The sequence below is a fragment of the Leptosomus discolor genome, chromosome 2 (assembly GCF_034619465.1).
Source record: "Leptosomus discolor isolate bLepDis1 chromosome 2, bLepDis1.hap2, whole genome shotgun sequence".
NCBI classification, from domain to species: domain Eukaryota; kingdom Metazoa; phylum Chordata; class Aves; order Leptosomiformes; family Leptosomidae; genus Leptosomus; species Leptosomus discolor.
In genome coordinates this window covers 17,254,179-17,267,041 of record NC_141392.1, presented here as the reverse complement: position 1 = coordinate 17,267,041, position 12,863 = coordinate 17,254,179, and the positions used below count along the sequence as shown (strand labels likewise).

General features: G+C 51.2%; 1 protein-coding gene across 1 annotated transcript in view; it reads left to right on the top strand.

The window, feature by feature from the left end:
- ITPKB (inositol-trisphosphate 3-kinase B) overlaps positions 1-12,863 on the top strand; it is a 66,494-nt gene that overhangs the window by 38,923 nt on the left and 14,708 nt on the right. The window lies entirely within an intron of this gene.

The window sequence follows — 12,863 nt, the reverse complement described above, 5'->3', positions numbered from 1 at the left end:
TCTTGCTGCCGTTCATGCTCTCCCTTTTTCTGAGGCAGCACCTCAGCACCAGCATGCATCTCAGTGCAGGTGCCTGTGCTGGTGTCTACAGGCGAAGGGCAGGCACTCGCTGGAGGAAAGGACGGTGCCAAGGGCCCTCTGCACTCCTGAGGGCGAGAGGAGTCTGGAAGGGCAGCAGCTGTCCTACATTTTCCTACGGCACTGTTGGAGCAGCCAGTTTTGGCAAAAGTTTCTAACCTTAAGGACTCCTTTAATGCAAGAGCTATGGTTGCTGGTTTACTAGGATCAGCCCCAAAGGAGTTGCTGCTCTGACGTTGGTACTTCTGGGTTGGAGAATGGATGACATCCAAGTTGGACATGTGGTTTAAGTAGCAAGGTTCCTCTGGCCTTGCTGCAGGAAAACACTTGTAGCGTGAGCAGTGTGTTAGAACGCTGCAAAAGATTTGACTGTGAGGGCAGGCACTAACTGCCTGTAGAGGGGCATGAAGCAGATCTCAGCTCCGGAGGCATCGGAGGATGCTTTGCACCTTGGCTTGCTGAAGCAGCTCATCGAGCTGTCACTGAGCGAGAGGAAGCGACGGCACCTGCCCTCTCTCCTCCCGCACTCTGCAAACCTCTTCTGGGTGTCTGCAGCAGGTGACAGTCCTGGCCACTTGCTGCTCACTCCCCCCCCGCCTCCTCCACTAGCTACTTATTTGGGAAGGAACCTCCTTTTTCTCTTTTTATTTTGATTTGGAAAAATAAAATTAGAAAAAGCCTGTCAGAGACCAAGTGACTAAGTGCTTCATGTGCTGCTGAAGTAAATGAACAGCAAAATGTCTGAGGGGAGGAGATGACTAAGTTTTTCTACCTCCTCTTCTGCTTCTCTCACCCTCTAAGAGGAGCTAAACATAGTCGCCTGCAGCAGGAGGGCTTCAGCAACGAGCTGCTGCCCACAGACGCAGCCTCAGAGATCGTGGGCTTATGCCTTGCTGAAAACCCCGGTCGTTCAGAGAGCTGGGTGTCTTCCCCACATTCATTTCTCTTCTTCCTTGCTCTTCCCCCAAGACAAAATATATTCAGAAACACTAAGACACAATGAGCTAAACTCCGGCTTTGCCCCGCCATATAATGGGTTCATTGTATCACTTCTGCCAGTGCCCTCATGATTATATGGCTAGATATAAATACCCTTCACCTTCTTGTCCTTTCTTGGACCAGAAAATGGCTTGAGCATCCTCTTCAACCATAACAGCGCTCTTCCAAGAAAGGCTATCTGGATTTTAATACGAAGCCCATGACCTCTACTTCTTTAAAGGATGTCACAGCTTTTGCAGCTCATCAGTGAGAAGGTGCTGCTTGCTAAATTAGTATCTGGGGGCTGGCACTGGAGTTATGTCCATAAACACCATGTTGTGCCTTAAAAATAGCCTCTTTCAAGAGAAATATTTAGTTTAAAACCAATTTCACTTTCTAAAAATAAAAAGAAATAGGAGCAATCAGATCTCTCTTCATAAATGATGTACCTAAACCTGAATTGCGTAGGTCACTCTTGGGTGACGCTGTATGCATCCAGTGTGTTGCCAGCATTGCTGTGGTACTCAGACCCTCTCTTCCCACATCCAGGGAGGGGCATGATGGCGCTCTAGGGGGGCTGCTCTTAGGGTGCTCAGCAACTCTGCCATTGCCCAGGCCGAGCAGATCCCCTCCCCCCAAACCCCAGCATCTTCACCCTTGCACCTATGCCAGCATCAGCCCCCTAGGGTTACCTGGGGTCCCAAGTGAGCTGACAGTGGGGTAGCGTGTTTCTGCCTGAGCATCCTTTCCCTCTGCACGCCCAGGGATTCAACACACAGCTATTTCAGGGGCCATTTTCCATTATTAATGCGCAAAAGAAAATTCGATTTTCCTATTTCAGACAAGCATTTCCCTTTTGGGTTAGAGAAACCTCTTCCTCCCCAGCACCTGGTGGAAGGCTGTAAACATGTACCGAAACAGCAAATTTCTTTGCTGTCCTCTGTGTTCCTCTTTCCACCAAAAACCTGGCATCCCCCAGTGGGACCTCTGAAGCGTCGCATGCACCAGCTCAGGGCCATTTATATACGAGCGGCACTTTTTTTCCTCAATTTCTGAGGAGTTAACAGCTGAAATCCTCCTCTTCTTCCCCCGCCCCACCCCTGCGTGTCAGCACATGGTTGGGTTGGAAAATCCAACCCCACGTGCTGCACCAGGATATAGGGTTGGGTAACCTTCTCTGCGTCTCCGAGGATCCCGTCCCTTTCCCTAAGGGCTCAGGGGTGTGCCGGGGTGCAGTGGGGCTTGCCAAGTCCATGTGCAAGCTTCAAAGGCAGTGTAAAATAAGCAGCATAGGAAACCCCTGTGGCTCATCGCTAGCAAGAAACTTCCTTGCCTGATGCTGTGACGGGTTCTTCCCCCACCACTCGGCTGGCCTTTCCCCGGCGCAGGGCTGCCCAGCCAGCACCGGCACCTCATCGGATGCTCTTGCAGCAGGCTGGCGTGGCAGGACGTTGGCTTTGGCAGCGAAGGTATGTACCCAGCCCTGCAGAAGTTGAGCCGCGTTGCTAAAGCTGTCGTTTTTCAATGACTCATAACTAAAATGGCTGAGGGGCGTGCGTAGGGCTTTAACTCTGAAAATGGAGCCGAGAATAAAATGACTGCTGGTGCTATGCTGAGGTCTGCTCTCCGGCAGACTTTCTGCTGCAATGGGCCGGGGGGCAGGTGAAGTGTGCTCTTAACTTGAATTCCTCCCTCCGTCCTGTTCCCCAAGGTCACTTGTACCTGGACGGCGCAACGCCTGCACACAGCCAGTGCTCTCGCTCTGCTGAGCTTGTGCCCCTGTCCTAGCCAGGCTGGGTGAGCCCACTCCGGGATGCGGTGGTGACGAGCACCTTGCCTGAAGGCACCTAAGTGCAGCAGGGTCTGGATCTGCACGGGCAGGGAATGGGGTAGTCTGGCTGCAGTCGATGGGGATCTGGCCCCTGTTTGCAGCCTGGCGCTGCTCTGTGGGGAATTGGGAGTGAGCAGCTGAGCATGCGAGTTGCTCTGTGTTTGAAGCCCTGTAATTAGCTTGGCCTTGCTGTGCTCCTGAGAGCCCCTGGCTCCAGCACAGCCTCTGGTTGATGTGTCCAGCGACAAAGAAGTCCTTGCGAGCAGCTTCTCCTAAAGTGCAAGGTTTGTGCTTCCCATACCCTTTCAGGGCAGTGCAGCTGGAAAGCTTGTGGAGGAGAAAGTCTCCAGGGTGCCCACGAGGTGGGCTTGGAAGCAGTCCATGGCAAATGAACTTAGGTCTGTCTCGTTCTGGTGGAGGGAGGCCCCATGGTGCCAGGTGTAACGAAAGCTGAGAGCTGTCATAGCTGACCTGTGCTGCCTTTGCCTGCACATCACCTTGCAGCACAAGGGGGGACTGGTCCGTGGGTGCACGGTGTCTGTGACAAGCCTTGCTTTGCCTTCGGGTCTAGACCACTTGTTTTTTAATAGCACTTGTGGTCGGTGCTGTTTTAAGACCAGAGCCTGTTGGGATGCAGAACCAGGCCTCCCGCTCAAGAGAGGCCCCTTGGCCACTGTGCAAAATCGCCTGGGGAAATGCTCTGAGCACTGCTTGGTGCATATGCAGCAGGTCTGCAGCTGCGGGGAGGATGCTGCATGGCACAGGAGGTGTGTGCTGCCTTGGTGCTGCCCTGGCACATGCCTGCGGCATTCTGGCCACTTGTAATGCCCCTCTCTGGGCAAAGAGGTTTCCCAAAGCTACCATCTTTCTAATATGCTCCTTCTGTAAGAATCTGAAACCAAGGAGTATCAAACTGCATTTCCACTCCTGGAGGAGTTTCTCCTGGTTGGTGATTATATTTAGGAGCTGCCTAGGAAAAAGGGTCCTGTCCCATGGCGGTATGTTGGGGGTGCTGGGGAGCCACAGCCGAGGCAGGCTGGTGCTCCCAGCAGCTCCTGTGCAAGCAGAAACTCCTCCAGCCACTTAGCAGAGGATTTGCGGTCCCAGCTTCGAAGCAGGAGAGACAATAAAACTGTAAATAGTACTTTAAATCATCAAAGTGCTATCCAAACATGAGAGACTCCAAACACAAATGAAAGTGCTAAACTGATTTAAAGGGGAATTAAAAGGTCACGCCTGTTGAACATTCAGCTTTAGAGTTTAGTCATGTTTATGAAACTTATAACTGCTCTTCTAAATCAGCTTTTTACACTTCATATACCCAGTAAATGTGGGTATGTTCAGGGCTTATGACTAATTTTAAAAATTTTCTCTTCTAAACAAATTACCGCAGCCATAGCCTGGCCCTTTTTTTTCTTCCCTTCTGTCTCTGCCTTCCCACTCCAGCTGAAGGCACTTAAAACGCATCCGAACATTTCGCTGCTCATGGAAGAGAGATGCATTTCTCACTCACATATTCCACCAAGTGAAGTTCAGTTATGGTCAAATAGCGGAAGAGCTGCAAGCTAACTCCGTGAGTGGGCAGAGCAAGTGAACAGCGATGGAAATGTTTTCTGTGTCCAAGACCAGTGCAAGCTGCTGGGGGTTTCAGCAACAGGAGAGCTCAAGTCTAAAATCCAGGCCTTTCTCATCCAGCTTCTCCTGCAGATTGCTTCACTAACATTCCATGACTTGGCATCGCTTTTGCATATCCATGCCTGTGCATCATCAGTGCTTATGGGCATTATGCTCCTAGGATGTTGTATTTACAGCATCCGTACCAATGTCCTCTGTGCTAATGCCAGAGAAAATACTTCAGGTGGCTACAACAGCACTGGAAATCAGTGGCTGCGCTGTCTGGCCTGTGTCCACCCTGCCTGGTAATAAGTCAGGCTGAACGGATGAGTGATGTAGCATCATGCCATAGGGTGTGCCTGCTGTGGGTCTCGGGGGGGAGGAAATCTGTCTACACCCCTTTTCTTTGGGGGCATGAGCTCTGGACATTTCAGCTCATGTCATGGCCCATGTCAGAGAACAGACTAGTCCAGTCCTGAGATTTCTGGGTGGCCTCCTGAAGCAGACAAAAACCCCAAGTATTAAAAGCTGCTTTGTTCCACTCATTGATGTTACTTCTGCATTTGGTGTCTGACGCAAAATACCTCTAAGCAGCCTGTAAATGTAGTGTCCTGGTTTAAATCCTGAAAAACTTGCCTTCGAATTGTAGAAGAGGGTGTTTGGCAGCCTGTGTCCTGTGAGTAACTCTATCTACCAGTCTAAATAAGCCAGATTGGAAATAACTTGGACTTCACCATTTCCTGCTAATCTGAGCACCTGTGTTGCTTCCCAACATGCCCTGTGCCAGGGACCTTCCCCCTTCCCAAAGGACACAGGGGTCCAAGCCATACCTCTGGAGGACCAGGCAAAGCCTACAGCTCTCATCCTGCCTCCCTGGCATGTCAGAGCACAGCTCTTGTGCAGAGGTTGTTTCTTGCAGCAAGGCTGAGCCCTACCAAACCACTGCCCGCCGGGGCACTCTGTTGTGACTTTTAGGAGCCGTATCCAAAACTGCAGCTCTGGCCTTTGTGCTGCTGAGCTGGACTTCAAGTCAAGTGACGAGAGACTGATGCAGTTGGTTGGTGTCAAGAAGGGCATGTCTTCTGGTCTCAGAGGGTATGTGGGAGCTAGCAGCAGTTTGGGATTTACAGTGGCAGGGTTGGGAAGGCTGGGGGTGTCCTTCCCCACCAGCAGCATGACAATGAGAAGTGCTAGAGCCAGCACAGGCTCAGGAGCTGTTCCCAACTTGTGCTGCGCTGCTAGAGGAGCTGATGAGCAGAAATGACATTTTGAACCAGAAAGACAGTGGTGGATACTCTGGAACTGGGAAAGGGATCAAACACAAGTCTCCAGATGGAAACAGAGCAGTTTCCATCAAAACCGATGACAAGTTCCCCAATACAGGGTCAGATCTTTGGACAGCACATCACATTTCTCAGCTGGACGCCTGATCTGGCGGCCTACAGCTCTGTGCACCACCGTGTTGCACAGATGGGCTGCAGCACTCCAGGACTCTTCTCGCAAATCAGTTCACTGAGTCCCACTTTTGGCTACCAGCAAGTACTTTTATAATCTGCTGGCTTTTAAAAGCTAGCTGCTTGCTGAGGAAAAAGCACTGTATGGCTTAAGTAGCAGTCCACCAAAAGTGATTAGCTGTTTCTGAATTTTTCACTTACCTTCTCCAAACTGAAAATTGCTTAACAAACCTTATTTGTGTGTGCTTAATGAGTAACAAATACATTTCCAGAGATCTGGATCAGTTCCCACTCAGGAAAGTAGGCTGAACGTGTCTAATGCTGGCATTAATAATTCAGCCAGCTTTACGGGAAAGTCAGTTATGGCTGATCTGCATTAGGAGGTTTTCAGCTTTACTGAAGCAGAGGCTCTCCATCAGGAAGAAATGCCTTATGGAGTCAACCATAGCTTTGAGGCTCAGTTACTCTGGCTCCAGGCTTTGCCTTCGCTCTCGTTTAGACTCTTTGGCTTCTTTCCTTCTTTGCCAGTTTGGACAGAGAGGTCTAACACTGCCTCTCCTCTCTGTAGCGGTTAACCCTAAGCGTGGTGCTGACGTGGATCCCACGCCACTGCTGTGCTCTACTTGTGCTTTGTGGGTGAGGGGGTTGCAAATGGCCTTGTACGCGATGGGTGACTTCTGTGCAGCCGGCTCCCACAGCCGCCTCGTTTCCTTCCATTGTGATAGGGGAGGTCAAACCAAAGCACTGCTGCTCACTCATCTGCCTTTGCTGCTTCTAATTCTCCTCGCCTCCATCACAAGCAGGAAGAGGGAGCCTGCAACAAGCTCCTGTTTTTTTCCAATACACTGGAATATTTTTTTGATGATCCAAGCAGATGTTCCTGGCTTTCAGGCATTTTTACCGAGGCGCCTTGATCAGACATGCTGGTCTCTTGCAGACAGCAGAGAAGGCAGTAGCTTTATCTGTATGACCCTCTACCCCAGATCTTTGGTCTTGGTGGGACCGCTCCCTGGTCCCACTGGAGAAAAGGGCATTCCTCACAAAGCCAGAAGGGAGTGGCTTCTTTCCTGCAGGAGGCAAAACCTTTGCTGTCTAAAATGAGTCTTCTGAAAAACAAAGCATCTGAAGTAAAAGAAATAATGGAGGTATTGGAGTTTTTTCTCTTTCTAAATGAGATGGAGATCTTGGAAAGCAACAGAAGCTACTGTGCTCCAGCAGAAGTTACTATGACCCAGCAGAAGCTTCCTACGGCCCAGCCAACAAAATAATTTATCTAACAGGGCTTGGGGGGTTGAACTAGAATTGCTAGGCACCCAGAAGTGCCTTTCAGTCATCAAACTGTATTTCCCTATGTTGACTTGAGTGAAGTCTGTTGTTAGGCCTCACTTTATCTTTGCTCAACGATGACCATGGGAGCTTGACTGGCATCGCCTCTGCCAGGTTTTGAGGAGCTGCTGAAATTTTTATTAAATGCCTTGTGTGACTAAACCAAAAAATGCCCACTGATCCAAAGCCCTCCCACGGCAAGCTGCTCCTCTGGCCAAAATAAGGCTATTTAGCCATTGTGCAGTAGAGAAGCATATGCGTCAGTGAGGGTGAGGGGAGTTTGCCTGGGAGGAAGATGATGTAAAATATGGGCTGTCACTTTCTGCCAGCATCAGTGTCAGTGGTCGTAGCCTGGTGCACACCGAAGTAGTCACTGGGCTCTTTCCATTGCTGCCTGGAAGGAGGGAGAGGTTCAAGGAGCTGAGAGATGGCAAAGCTGTGCAGAGCATAGCCCCAGCTCTGCACCACATTAGTGATTGCACTCTGGAGCGCATCACGGGAGGGTTTTTGGCCAGTATCCTGCATTTTGGTTGCCCACATGCCAGGACGCACCAGGAGGAGGCATCCCATGGTACCTGCCAGCTCTGTCTCGCTGCCCTCCGTGCCCAGCGCCCAGCACAATGAACAAAGCTGGCCTCCTCGCTGCTGGCTTGGAGTGCCAAGGTTTCTCCCAGTCAAGGGAAACAATCATCACTAGGGAAACCTTAACTACTTTTTAAAGACCAAAAGAAAACACATTCATTCTTTTAAACATGGAAAACTAAATGGCCTCTTTTTCCTTGGCTGCATGTGCATGGCCGCGGAGCAGGCTGACACAGAGTGAACTCTGCGGGCAAACGCTCCCCCCACTTACTTCATTATTAAAGAAGAGAGCTTTCCGGGGCAAAGTCTGCCCTTCTCAGCTGCTCACCACATTGTTTTTTAAACCAGCAAGGCTCCGGACGCGAGGAGCAACTCGCCGACCCTCCGACTTGTGAGTGAAACATCCCAGAGCTCTTCTGAGCTGTGCCGAAAGGCCCTTCCCACAGAGACCCCTGGCACCGCAGCACCACGGCTGCACTTCTCCTTTTGGAAAAGCTGCAAGTGAAAGCGAAGAGTGGAGAGGCCCCTCTGCACCTCCCACCCGTGCTAGTCCCGCTGGAGGGTGTTTGGGGAGTCACCGCAGTGCCCGAGGAGCGAGCGCGGGTGCTGGGTGCAGGGCAAGGCTGGCACAGTGCCTCTCCTGAGCAGCTGTGCTTGGCGAGGGGTGGGCAGCCAGGGATGGGCTGGTGGGGCTGCCTGGCCACCTGGGTGTTTCAGTTCTGCAAGGAGCACGCAGAGTGGTTGGATGTCTGTGCCATGGGAGCGGGGCTTTCTCTGAAGCGAAGAGAAATCCAGGGTGTCACTCATGCAAGCCCCTGGGCTGCAGCAACACCACTGGAGCCAGGGGAAGCGGTGGGCATTGGTGACGCTACTGGCTCCTCACAGTTTTCCTCCATCTCTTCTGATCCTAGGCTATTTCAGATCTTCCTGGGAGAAAGGGGCTGAAGTTCTTTTCAGAATTGGGAAAATCATCAATTTAATGCTGCTGCCACTCTTTCCCATCCCCTGCCCCAGCTACATAATCTTGCCTCTAACGGTGCATGCTCTAGTTAATAAAAAGCACTGAAATACAGGTCCAGCTCCCACTATTTCCAGGAACGTTTGGTCTCATAAAACCATAGGAAACTATAATTTCAGTAAATTAAATCAGTTATTGCCTATCTCTCTGGCTGAACGCATGGAAAGGGAAGAGCACCCCTCTGGCTCCGTGCACGGGGAATAACACCAGTCAAATTCCACCAGCACCCGTGCTGGGAAAGGGAGGCAACAGGCAATCCCAGAAAGGCACGTCTCCTTCAAGCAGACATTAAAGGAATGCCATGTGCTATAGGGAAAATGTACAGTGAGCACTGAGCTCATCAGTCACTTTTTGTTTAATCTAATTAAACACAATATATCCTCTGACCTTCTGGGTTGGCACTAAATTCTTCTATGTTATTCTTTCCATATGAAGCTCTGTTGACAGATGGGGAAAGCCTAGAGTTTGCTTTAAGCTTCAGATAAGCAAAGTTAAACATGCAGCAGATAAAATTGTTTTCCCAGCACTCCTCTCCCACTGACCAATTGTGGGTGCTCACTGGGAGGGCTTAAATCCTCTGGCCCGTATCCCACCCCAAGCTCAGGGCACCGAAAGCTGTATGAGGGCAGAGGCAGAAGCAGAGTGCTGCAGCAGCCCTTGAAAGTTCAGTTTTAGAGTTGGTTCTGACAGTTGCTCAGCTTCATTTCCATGTGGCAGACGCTTAGGGAAAACGGTGCCGCTCCTCACTGAATATATTTCCAGAGTCACTAAATAATTTGCTACCGAACAGCTAGTCAGTCAGCATTTGCTGATGCTGGAACAGGTTTAAAATAAAAAGTGTTGAATTGCATCAGAGACCTCGTGCACATTCCCTGCTTATACAGGCTACATGCCGTTGCTGTGCATGCGAGAGCGCAATTGGTCACACGGCTTTATGAGTTTTCTGGGAGGGAAAGCGACCACAGAGCTGGATTTGGGGGAGAGCAGGGTGCCAGACTGCCACAATCAGGTGCGGGTCTTGATCATGCAAAAGAGTTGGAAGTGTGTTCAGCTTTTGGCGTGACAACTGCATGCTCACTTCCTTGCAGGCAAATGAGAAGAGCACGTATCTGCCCTTCACCCACATCACTTGGTAATGCCATCTGCAAAGCTTTCTTTTCCCAGTATGGTGAAAATCCTTTAGTCTGAGTTCGGAGAGTTATCACAGGTAACTCCTTCATGTACGTACAGCTGCGCCTGTGCTCCGGGACCTACTTGCAAATAACTGTTTGAAATAGAAACGAAAAGTTACAGAAGAGGCTGGTGGCAATGCCCTTCTGCTTCCCGACAGGCTGGGTTAAAGAAGGTTTCTTTACTGTAAATAGCTTTAATACTCCCTTTGTATATTAATAGCGCTGGGCAGGGCAGGAGGCAGCAGCCCCCTGAGCCCAGAGGGGCTGTTTCCTGCACATGTCAGTGGAGTCAAAGTGGAGTGCTGTGAACCTCGTGGCTCTGATTTTTCATGGCCAGCTGCAGGAGCCTGACACGGGGGTTGGCACGACCAGGATCCCAAGCCATCGGCTTTGAGATCTCTGAAGGCCTGACAGTGTTTAAATAAACGCAGACCTTTTGCTAGAAGCTCTCAGCCATCCCCAGTGGCTGTGAAGGACCCTGCCAACGGTTCACAGCCACCTAACGTCTCTCTTGAAGCTGTAGGGAAAATATGAAGCATGACCTTTTGGAGCAACTCCTTACCTGGGGAAAATTTTGTTATCTTCAGGCAAAGGGGGTGGCAGAATCGCTGGGGGCATTGGCCAGTGTCGCTCCTCCGTGGTCCAGCCTCTGTCACTGCTCTGCAGCAGGTCAGCAGTCCCAGAGAACAGCCAGATGAAGTCCTGCAGCCACAGGTTTGCTAGGGGAGCTTCCCCTTGCAAAACTCACTGCCTTTTTGAGTGCTCCCATGACAGAGCGACCGGACATTTCATATGGATATGTACACCACCCAAAAAAATTGGCCCCAGCAGGCTGCTCTACAAAATGAGCTGTGTATGCTGGGCAGTAATGTGCGATGGGCTGAGGGTACAGGAGACTTTCCTTTTGATGAAGCAAACTTTCTCTGATAACACTGGGAGGGCGCTCAGGTGTAAACCAAAAATCCAACAACTCCTGAAGGAATTGCAGGAAGGACACGGTTGGCCCCACAAAGCCGGGGGGGGGGGGGGGCGGGGGAAGGGGCTGCACAAGGCAGAATCGCTGGTGATTCCTGTGGCAGCGACAACTTGCCTCACAGTCTATTTCCAGCAAGTTGGGAGTGACTTGAGGTGGACAAAGCCCATAAAACAAGTCCTTAAACGTGTCCTTAAAGCTTGGGTTGGAAATGCCTGGACGAAGGGATGCCTGAAACTGGATGGTGCCTGGATGAAAATATTTCTCTCCAGTGTAAAGGGATGGGGACACACTACCTGTTCCTTGTGCAAGTGTGCTCAGTGTCAGCCTTCTGTCTTGTTCAGCTCAGCAGAAAGGTGGTTGTGGTGTTTTGTGTCTCCAGTGGACTCAGGGCTGTTACCCTGCACTGGGAGCAGTGCTGGAGTGGAACGCATCGCTCCTGGGAAAGCCCTGGCAGGAGGAAGCCAGGGTAGCTTGCCCTGCTTCAGGGGCCGCTTGCCTTCACTCTGCCTGTGCTTTGAAATACCTCAAGGTTTTCGCTATAAAGCTCTAACCACCAAAAAACAAAATCTTGGCTTGGGAAGGCACATTGCCTTGGCATGTTTCCTGGGACTGAGTGACTTATGATGCCGTGCCATAAGTGGGGGGAGGACTCTTCTCCTTGTTTTAGAGGAGGTGGGTTACACTCGTCTGGAGTCCAAGCTCCCTCAGAGACTTTTTCTTCCCCCTTTTTTTCATGACATCAGCTGGGACTTGATGTTACTATTTTAAAAACAAAAGGAGGGGACACCCCCCCCCCCCCCCCCGCCCCAGCTTCCCTCCTGCTCTCTGCCAAAAGGAGAACAAAGAACAGCTAAAGCGCACAAGTTCTGGCACTCTGTTTGGAAATAAAAACATTCATCCTCATGTCAGGTAGGGAACTGCCCGACCCCCCTGCCAAAGCAAGCAAGCTGAGCGGCAAAGCAAACCCGTGGCACAGAGGAGCCTGGGCGAAGGGGATGCCCGGTGTCACCCTGCGCTTGGGCAGCTGCTTGCCAAACTCCTGCGCTGCTGTACCAGTGCCAGGGTGCGCCAGGACGCTCCCAGCCACGGGCAGTCATCCAGGGAAGGGCCACCCGGCTCCTCCTGGGCTGGGGGGTGGGAAAGGACCTTTCTTCTTCCCCTCTCCCACTCCCGGTCCCCACCACACGGGCAGCCCCTGCATCTCTAGGCGATGCATCCCTGCTCCCCGGTGGGGCTGGTGCACGGCACGGGGGTAGCCCAATGTAATTTCCATGCTTTAGACACTAACATCTTTGTCTGGCTTCTTCCTCGCCATTTAAACATGTCAGCAGTTCCCAGCATGGATTCCTGTGCCGTGAGTTCACCCCCGACAAGCATCCAAACTGCAAGTCAGGGCTGCTGGCTCTTCCCTGCCTGTTTGCGAAGCATTACTGGAACAAGGGCCAGTTCTCCAACACGAGGAAGAGATTACTTGGGCTTTCTGGAAGGCTCCCTCCCATGCCTTCGAAGCAGAGCAAATGAGGATAATTTATCTGTGGGCTTCCGGCTGAACCCAGTAGCTCAGAGCTGCCAGGACTACGCCGTCTGTTTGTCCCAGCTCCTACAAGAAGGCATTTTTCCATTGTCGCCGTTGTATATTGTTTGCCTGATTTGTTTGCGCCATCGCCTTCTGGGGCTGAGATAAGAGGTTGTCCCCCTGCCTTTTACTGGCGGCATGTTCCCCAGAACAATCCAGGGAAAAACTCTCGCAGGAAAGAGCCTTCGAAGCAGGCTTTCGTATGTCCGATGCAGCCCTCATTACAGTCATGTAAAGAGTTTTGTGCAATCTGTCTGG